The sequence below is a fragment of the Acanthopagrus latus genome, chromosome 18 (assembly GCF_904848185.1).
Source record: "Acanthopagrus latus isolate v.2019 chromosome 18, fAcaLat1.1, whole genome shotgun sequence".
Taxonomy (NCBI): domain Eukaryota; kingdom Metazoa; phylum Chordata; class Actinopteri; order Spariformes; family Sparidae; genus Acanthopagrus; species Acanthopagrus latus.
The window spans coordinates 8898499-8909190 of record NC_051056.1 but is presented as its reverse complement, the minus strand read 5'-3'; the positions used below and the strand labels follow the sequence as shown (position 1 = coordinate 8909190).

At 38.2% G+C, this 10692-nt stretch overlaps 1 long non-coding RNA gene across 1 annotated transcript; it reads left to right on the top strand.

Moving 5' to 3' along the window:
- The first annotated feature begins 5071 nt into the window (after positions 1–5071).
- Positions 5072–6244, top strand: LOC119007700. Its single transcript, XR_005071199.1, has 2 exons — positions 5072–5470; positions 5760–6244. It is a non-coding gene; the product is annotated as an uncharacterized LOC119007700 (long non-coding RNA).
- The last annotated feature ends 4448 nt before the right edge of the window (positions 6245–10692 follow it).

Below are 10692 nucleotides of genomic sequence, written 5' to 3'. Positions count from 1 at the left end.
GAAGTGTAGTTGATGTTGATGAGCTGTTGTAGAGATTTTTTGGCCTGACAACGATAGCCGATATTAGAGGGGGTACAATCACCGATAGCTGATATGCAACCGATATAGTGAGTTTTTGGGCTGGAATGAAAACAGGCCTTGGATTGTGATATATTTTGCACCAATATGATTATGCAATAGTACAGTCACAGTGACAGTAGTACAGACAGATGCTTTCTTAAACCAATGTCTTTATTCAAGACTTTTAACATTGAACAGACTTTTTTTAAAATGACATTTAACATTTGAACTTGTTCAGTCAAGCTGAGAAAAAGTGCAGACACAAACAAAAATAAAATAATGTAGCAGAACTTTCAATAAATAAATAAAAATAAATAAACAAATCTAAATAAACAACATGCTGTCAGTCAGTGTCTGAGGGACTTCACTGAAATGTGAGCTGAGCCAAAGTCTCTGACTGAGCTCAGCGCGCCCCACTGGACAAAATAAATCAGTACACCAGTGTGTGCTTTTGTCATTGTCACACTTTTTTTCTATTGGCGCAACATTTCACTGATACGATAGAACCCCCGATAGAAATTGGGCCATTCTATCAGGCCCCGATATAGTGGTGGCCGATAATCAGTCGGTCATTAGTTTCAAGGTCAGAGAGAAGGACTGGAGTGGTTGGTAGTGTGGAAAACTGCAGTGAGTTAGAGTAGGATGAGGATGCTGACCAGAGTCTGAAGCAAGGGGGTGATTGTTAAAGAAAATGTTTTACACTAAGTCCTATTTAAGCATAGGGGTGGCTTTGGCTCATGGTTAGAGCATCTTGTTATTGGAAGGTTGGTGATTCAATTACCCTGGTCTGCACATCGAAGTGTCCTTGGGCAATATACTGATCCTCAAACTGCTTCTGATGTGCTAGTTGGCATTGGGCAAAAGATAGGTAAATGCCCTGCATGTAAATTGAATGAGCCTCCAGAATATGTGCTTAGGGCCCCTTCAGTCCACTTTTTTTTTAAACAATAGGCTGGATAAATTCTGGTCATCAAAGGATATTTTGTAAATTTATAAAGTTGATTTTCAATTATTTATGAATTGGTTTTACATTTATGTATTATGGTATTTTCTTATTTTTTGGTTGCCTGTTTTGAGTCAGAAATAAAGGATTGATATCCAGTACCAGAAAATCTTCAACAGACATTAATAAACTTAAAATGACAACAGGTAGCATCAGGATACACCACAGTGGCAACAAAATGCTACACTAGAATAGTACATTTAAATCTGACATTTCTGTCAAAATTGAGTTTTTATCAATTGGCCTTAATGTTAGACTGCCAACACGAGCTAGTTGTGTGTTGATGAATATATGAATAGTATGTGATGTAAGTATGTGATGTATGTGAATAGTACGTGATACTATGTATATTTTTATTGCATTCAATTATTTTCATTGCAAGTAACAGCATCTCCAGTGAGCTCCATTTAAAGTAACCAGTCTTGGTTGAAATTGAAATTTAAAAATGATTTGATAAACTATAAACTATATTGTCAAAATATAGACTAATTTTAAATGTTCATTCAACTCATTTTCAGTAATCAGTAATTTACATTTAACTTACTGTTATCTTGAATAAGAAAGATGAAAGGAAAAATGGGGCACTGGAAAAATGTTGTGTTATAGGAGTAAGTGCATGAATGCATGAAGATTTAACATATTAACCAATAAAAAGACATTTTTTTTTATTATAGAAACTGACCATCCCAACAGTATGTATACGCAAATTGTTATTTATTTATCTATTTATTTTTGATAATCATTGTTCCTTTTTTCTGTTTTTGAAGATAGAACCTTATAATTCTAAGGCGGCTGTTAAACTGACCTATTTCAAAAACCCTAATTTACAGTTCATATAGAATTTTGATATCCCAGATGAAGAATAGATTTATGGTGTATGCAACTCTAAACTTCAATATCTCAAAACTGATCTGAACACAGATAGAACCTTATAATTCTGAGGTAGCAAAAAGAGGTTAATTGTGTTTTTATTCATGACTGGTGATTATCTAGTTTATCAGAGCTTTTAACATGTACCGTAATTAAGTCTCAGCATACTGTAAAGAATGGTCTGTAATCACCAGCACACAAGGCATTATCCATTCTTATGCAGCTGTCGGGAACTGCAGTGCACCATTGCCAAAAGCCGGAAGTTTTATCTGGCTGAATGAAATATTTATAGTGCACACACTATAGGAAAAACATTGTTGATTGACAGTTTCTCACTGCTCAGGGTTAAGAGGTTGCATTTCACAATTATTAAGGCACAGATGGGTACTATATGTAGGCTACAGCAGCTCTGCCTGCAGGAAAAATAAACTCCATCTATTAGTTATTTTCCTCGGCTCAGTTAAGCTTTGTTAAACCTGCTGCCATTTAAATGCTCATTGCATTTTTGTGTTGCAGAATACTGCATGGTCTAAGGAATATGATTACACAGTTCAACCACAGGATTCTAAGCATTTACAAAGGTGAAAACAATGTTAGCATATTTCTCACTCAAACTGTCCTGCATAAATGATGATATTAACATGTTGAGAGGATGGACTGGAAAAAAAAAGAAAAAGTCTTTTCAGCCCCTATGACTCATTTGCCCGCTTTTACATCCACCGTTATCCTATCACCTGTCAGAAAAGCTGAGATCTATTTACACACAAATACAAGTAATGGACATTATACATAGTCCTGAAAAAGAAAAGGAAATAACAGCACAACGGATTACTCATTTTTGCCAACATGCAGTGGATTACAGTTTGGATAAGTGAGTACTATTGTTCACTCTGCTGGCATGAAGTTTGGACTTTGGGGAAATTGGGAGACCTCGGGCAGGGTTGTGATTTGCCTCAAGGACTTGAACTTTCAGCAGGAAGGGAAAGGCAAGCCATGGAAGGATCTGACCCATCTCACCTACATTTAAGTATCTTTAACCAGGCCTCAGCTTTTTTAGATTAATTTTATTTACAGTATTGTGATTTTATCAATAAGGATTTTGATAATGATTGGTTGTAATTGAAGTATTACGCTGTATGCTTTGCCCTTGTTAAAGTATATGCAATAAAACCAACATAACATAGTTAAAGTTAAAGTTGTGGACATTAATTTTATGTCTCTTTGATTCATAAAAAAAGTTAGGTGGTAAGTTTGCAAAATATCTTAAACATTACTGTAGCCTACCAAATTGAAACAGTCCCTTGGGTTTACCAAAAGCCCTTAAAATCCAACTTAGCGCCATATGAAGTGCACAGATCATTTAGAGGAGAGCTGCCATTAACGGGCCTGGCTGGTGGCCGTATCTGACTCAAGGGCTAGTCATATCAGGTGCCAAACCAGAGGAAGCAGGGTAGACGTTACGATTCAGGCAGTCAGAATCTAGGCGAGTCTCCTCACTACCAGCTTAAGAAATCCCTATTTAAATTCCCACTTTTTAAGCAACCTTTTATAGGTTTCAGAACCTAACCCTTTATAACGGAGAGCTGGTTCAGTGCCTCCTTGACAGAGGCAAACTCAGGATCTAACACACCTCACACCCAGAAACTAGTATTCCGTAATTGAAGTCAGTTACTCTTCCTCTTTGCCAGTGGCAATTTCCATCCATAGGATTCCCGACGTATGGATGCAGTCTCAGAGAGGGATTTCCATCCCCACATCAGACACAGGCACAGGGAGAGACATGAGCACAGGCAGCAATGGGAGAAACATAACACAAGCGAACATTCTTGGGCACAGCCATGGGCCAAGACAGAAAAGAGGGTGACAGGAAAGATATCCAGGACAAGAACGACTGGTGTCAAATGTTGTTTTGAAGGTTTGAACTGCTGTCTCTGAGGGTGCTACACATACACTGCTTACCCTGCTGTGGCATCAAGTACCATCAAGAAAAAAAAAAAACACTTATGGTCAGGTAACTGACAGCCTACGCTTTCTTAGGGTTCACTGAAGGTTTGCACTTACGCCAGATAGTTGGGTGCTGTTCAACAACACATGATAGTTGTCAGTATTGATGTGCTGTTTCGTATAATCTTGCTCATGAACTAGAGGATTCCCTCACAGGACACATCCTGCAAATGAGCTTCCCAGTCTGAGAGAGATTTGGATATTTTGATTTGTATACTGTCCAGTTTCCAAAATCAAGAGATGAGGCGTTCATAAAAATGTTGATCATCTAGGTCCCTGTCAATTATTACGCTGTACTCAGTGCAATTACAATTTTACAAGCAGCAGTGGGTGATTTGATCCTTTTTTTTTTTTGTCACAGGTCTTGCTTCTCAGGCTACTACTGCCCTACCCTGTGATTAATGCTGATTGTGCAGCCTGACAGCAAGACCTCCAGGCATTACTCAGGATACTTCAAATGCATGGGTTTTTTTGCTTTGTTTTTTTTGTTTTTCCCTCTGGTAAAATGATAAATACATTGAATCTATGTTATCATTCATAGCCAACCTTCTCTTATATAGACAGTTATGAACACTGCATAAGGTAATTTGTCATTATAAAACAAACGATTGCATGATGAAATGAAAGGTTTGTTGTTCCTTCAAGCAACACAAACAGAACATACTGTATACCTACAGTATAAACATAAACACATGTACACCTAGAATTAAGTCTGTAGTGCATTTTTTTTAAAGTTGCATCAGGGTGAATGTATAAGGAATAAGGAACACGAAGGAAGGAATAAGATGGTGAATTTGGTTTTCATCATCGCGAGCATCAAATATGTATACACAGAGTCCACCTTTTCTGGTACCGCTGTTGTCCTGCAGTCCCATATCATGTAATTCACTTTCCTCCAACCAGGCAGTGGCCAGGAGCTGTCAATACTGCTGAATGTATTTCTATCATAGGTTATGCGTGTTTCAACCAAAATATTAAAGATGAAGCTAAGACTAAGGTAGCTACTCTGTCACAACAACAGCCAGACTTTAGTTTTTAATTTGTCTGTTTCCTGTTTTTTTCCACACTACTCTCATGTCATTTCAGACCCTGCCTCTCCCCCCTGCTGTGCATTACCTGTTGGTTTGATCCACCTGGCCTGCTCCACCCCCATACTCACCTGGGCCTCATCAGCTAATCAGCCCCTCAGTATTTGTACAGATCATTTTCCCTCAGTTCTTTGCCAGATTGTCTAGTGTGTTAACCTAGCTCTCCAGTGTTCTATCATTTGATTCTGATTCTGATTCTGATCCTGCCTGTTTGTGATTTGACCTGCCTTTTTAGACTTTGGACTCTCCCTTTTAACTGCTCCTTTTGGATTTGTTTGCTTTGCTGACTGATCACCTGGTTTGACCTTCGCTTTGTATTAAAACCTATTTTTGCACCTGAACTGTTTTTGTGTCATGCTGTTGGGTTCTTGCCTGCCGTTGTGTGAAGCCTGACATACTCTGCCACATCTGCATGCCACAAAACACAGAGTTATTTGTAAAGAAGGTAAGTACATGTTTTTATAATGAAGTGTCAGGACTCTATGAATTTTTGAAACAAATTACATGTATTTGCATGTTATCAAACAACCACTGAAAATGGCATTCATTTTAAAAATGTATGCTTGCCAAGTGGCAGAGTGGCAAATAGAAAGCCACTATGGAGGGAGAACAAAACAACAAAAAAAACATACAAAAGAAAAACAAACAAAAAGTAAGCATCTGCTCCATGCCTTTTGGCAAAGAGACAAAGGGTATATATTGTGATTTAATTTTCCATTTTGTCTTTGTTATAGTCCAAACATCAGCAGGACCACACTATCTCCAGCATGAAGCCTGCTAATGGCAGTATCCTGCTGTGGGGATGTCTCAGCAGCTGCAACAACACAGGAAATAATTGGACTCACAAGGTCAAAGCATTGTCCTGATGACCCCCTCAGACTGCTGCTGAGTGTCAGTGGCCCAAAATATGTAGACACACATTCAAACTAGCTCACATTAGGGTTTGATATAGGTTTATTTGTTCAGCACTGGCATTGGACATAATTCTGGTGCTGCCTCTTCTCCTCTGTTGATCAACTTGTCATCAATGTTAGATTCTCTGTTACTGTATTTAAAATATTTCGCTGTTATCTGAGGATAATAAATGAATATGCAAGGAGTGCAAGTTAAGAAAAACTATCAGAGAATGTAATACAAAAGATGGTGTTAACTGAAATTTGTTGTCTGATCTTGCTTGTCCATTTAACTTGTTAAATAAAGTAAGCTGAGTATGTTCATAGTTCACAGGAATTGCATGCATCTCTGTTTTGCATGTTGTCTGTCCTTCAACTATTGATATATATTGAAACCAAGGCAATACATTAATTTCTAATTTGATATTTGAATATGTGAAAATTGCAACAGTACCCATTCAAGTTTCATGAAATGACTAGCTATGGAAAAAAAAGCATGTTCAAAGTATATACTTTGTGGATCTAGGTATGTTCAGGAGTATACATTTGTGAATATATTGCTTTAAGAGTGAAGTGAAATATAAATGTAAGTAAGTGAAATATAAGATAATGATGAGGGTACTAATGTTGAAAGTTGCCCAAAGAAGCAGTCAGGTCACCTAATATCTTGATATCTCTTTGTCAACCTAACCCATCTCCCTCAAACAGCACTTCTCTTCATCAGGGGCAAAAGTCTGATACCAATATGGGTTAGAGTTAGTTTAGGTTAAGGTTATGACATCTTTGTTGTGTTTTATCGTCTGCACAGGCTGTTTTGATTTGGCACAGTAGTGTGGTGATTAGCACTACGGGATGGAAGTAAATAACTGCTGCGGGGAAACTACTTTAGAGGTAAACAGGTGGGGGGTCCTAATCTTTTCAAACTTAAAAGCAGGCCATTATAATCAGCACAAGTCATTTCATTGCATATCATAAATATCATTAAAATTAGTTGGTGGAATATTTATAGTGAGACAATCATACTTTTTTCCAGGATTTAGGAATCACGTCCCATGACCCCTCTGGGATTTCTGCCTATGCCCTACATATGCGTCAAACATATGACTGATAATGTAGAAGATACTAAACATGTGTAAGGGTATAAGGATACTCAGTTTAAATGTGGATACATGCAGTAGTGTGGCATACAACTGCGGGTGAAATTGGGTATCCACTAGTACATGATATATGATATTGGAGTTTCCTCTGCAAATTGTTTTATTGGAAAGAGACCAAATATATCAGCTAGGCATACATAGAAAGTCTAATATAAGCACTGTTTACCCAGACCATGTCACTCTAAAATGTAAAAATTTTGCTCTTGATCTTGTAACACTTTTGTTCAACTAAATCCATGAAGATGATGCAGAAGGATATTAGGACCAAAGGATACTAAAAGACGACACCCGGCCCAGTGGTGATGGGAAGGGCAGTTCTTTTGCTGTACTGAATCTCTAGAATCATTAAAATGATTTGTTCAAAAGATTTGTTCACCAAATTGTTCAGTGCTCTCCAACTCCCTGAACTGATAAACAGTCAAACGATTTGTCATTCAGTTCATGATTCAGCCCTGAGGTTCACGTTCACTTACTGAGGGACGGTGTGTTCACTGAATATAGTACACAATCATTCGCGGGAGACGCAGCGCTGCTTTGAATGGTATACATGCACTAAAATTATTACACGGTGAAAGTGTCCTCTGTGCACAGTAAAATAACTTAACATGATGCTACACGGATGTTAGCAACACAGCGCTAATTTTAGCATTACCGTTGCTGAACGTGAATCAACTCCTCTGCCCTGAGTGAGTGAGTGACACAGCGCCACGTTCAGCACAGTACGTGAATGAGAATCACGTCCTCAGCGACAGTTCTCTGTGTGCAGTAGGTTCGTGAAACATGAACGAATCACAGCGCGAACATGAATCACGTCCTCACAGTTCTCTGTGTGCAGGCGAGTGAGTCCGCGCCCACACGCGCCGTTCGCCTAAGACTCACGAGTGAGTTGCCGCAGTTCCACTCCCGGCCGGCATGCTCACGTCTGAGCTCAACTGAACTGAGAAAGAAACAAATCCTTCGTTCATTCGAACGACACGTTTGCGACCGACACAACACTACGGCCCAGCCACAGTCTATTCACCAGTCTATTCTGACAAAAGATAGGGAAGCATCTGCTGCCATACCACAAGACAACAGCAGCTTCTTTCCTTAGGCTGTGAGACTCCTCAGCTAATTCACAGCACTCCATTCTTCACCCCTTGTGTAGCATAACAGGACTACAACTTGCATTTTCATTTTGTAAAATGACAATTAAATAAACCTTTGGGATGGGTAAAAACATGTTTTATTCACACACAAATCATGATTCTTATCTCCCACGATTCAGAATCCATCCACAAATGTAAAAAAAATGATGTCCTGAATGTTAATTAGTGACTTAATGTTGACTGAACAAAAAAGGTGGAACTTAACTATGAGGGCGGTGAAGTACCTGGACAATTTAAAATGTACACTCACTAGAGCTGTCTTGTAGTTTATCACCAAACAAGGTAGCAGTTTATATGGTTTCTTTTATTCAGCCACTTAGCAAGATGAAGATGACCACATTTTTGTAAATAAATACTTTTTATGTCATCACGAGTTGCTGCCACATATTGTTAGTGCAGTGACCTTTTGTATTCCATCATTTGTTAACCAATTTTGAGGTGAGAATTGGTTTCAGTGAAACGTTTTTAACTGACTTGAATCAGACAGCCAAAAAATCTGAAATAAATTGAATTGTGAGATACTAAAGATTCCCTCCCCCACTTTGAATCTTTAAAAACTATGTAACATTACTTTTGCAGTATTTCTGGTTTAGGCCCTTTTCTGATTTTGACTGACTGGTCAAAATGGGAAATACAAAACTGAATTACCAAGATGTCAGTTCATCAAAGTAAACATTATTCAGTTATACGTGATAAGTAAAATTCAAAAGGTTTTTCTGAGTTTAAGCACATAGCTCAGTCTAGATGTAGCCAGATCCCCACATGCAAGCTTTCAGGTGACTCTTGCTTGCTGTTTCTTCCTGCAAATTTTACATTATTCCTCAAAAAATAGGCTTTTCTGTGGCATAAGGCTTTTAGATGCCAAAACAGACTTTGTCCTAGTGTAATTTTGACCAAATGTGTACTGTCTCTGCTTTGGCTTTGTACTTCATGTAACTTGTAGATCAAAACCCTCACAACTGTAGTGAGCCTATGTATAGTATCATGCAAGATCAGAACAATGTGTGTAGAGTCACATTTTTTAAACATTCTAAAAGCCGTTGTATTACTGATCTTATTTCTACATGTGTAACTCATCTGAAGCAGTCTAATTGGATAACTAAGTGTTTTAACTCTGCTTCATTAATATGTTCCCTGTATAAATGTAAGACACCATGTCATGCTTTCTGACTTGGCTGTTAAGCCTGTTAGTTATAATCTGGTAGCGTGCTGAATATTCAATCTAGCTCTCTCATTAATTATTCTTTTTTTTTTTTTGTGTGTATCCTGTGATTGAATAAAATATTAAGTATGTGTGATGGAAACAGTGGAGAACACAAACATCCCCCAACAAGAAAAAAAACAAAACAGTAACAATATAATGATTAGCCTCAAAAATCAACATGAAAAAGAGCACTAATGTAACTTGAAATGTGCATTTAGCCAAAATTACATAGTGGTACTTCAAAGAAAAAAAAAACATATATAATTATAAGTATGTCCCTGTCCTGCTTGACTTCCAGTGACATCAACCATGTCTAGGGTTTCATTATGCAGCAGGTGAAAACGATCCTGCATGGTCCTTCACCTCCGGTCCGACAATAACTTCACCATGAATATTTGATGAAGGAACGTAATAAATCACTTGTGTACTAGTGGTTAACAGTGGACAGTATAACCAGTGTGTGTGTGTGTGTGTGTGTGTGTGTCTGTACCATCACTCTGTCTAAACATTATGGGCTCTCTCTACTGTCAAGGCCATTACATTTGACCTTCCAGGCCCTCTTGGCAGCTGTAACTGATGGCATAACAGACTTAATGGCCATTGAACTCCACTGAACCAACAGTACATAAATCAAAGTTTTCAGCTGTGTGAAGAAGAGGGTCGAGACAGTCCCAGGCCACTGCAGTGAAATCCTCAGTCCACTGGTCAAGTGTAAAACAAATAAAGCATTGTCTACAGTGACCACATAAGCCTTAGTTGGATATTATACAATGTTTCTTTTCTGACCATTCAAAAACCTTGTGGCCCCGGTGCAGTTTCACAAAGCTGGCTCACTTTTAATCAGAAGAGATTACCATGATTTCCAAAGATGTTGGATTAATCAATCAGATCATATCAAAACCTCCAAACAGCTCGATCACTGACCAATCACATAAGAGGAAAATGCAGTTATCATTCCTTACAGGATCCTGACACTGACAAATGACCAGTCCAAAGTCCTGCCCCACTTAGTTGTAGGTAGGACAAGCTTGACAATAGCGTTGAGAAGCTAACAGCAAGGGCTACCGAACACGACGGAAGGATATATTCATGATATAAAGTGTTAGTATGTGGCAAAACATGGCAAATTGAGGTCAAGTCATTCCCGTCTCAAAGAAAAAACTAGTAAGCCTTGATCTGTTGTTGCTAAAAATAATTGATCTCATCTTAAAATACATCAGTAACCAACCCAGCTGTCCTTTTCCATGTCTTTTTTAATGTTACCA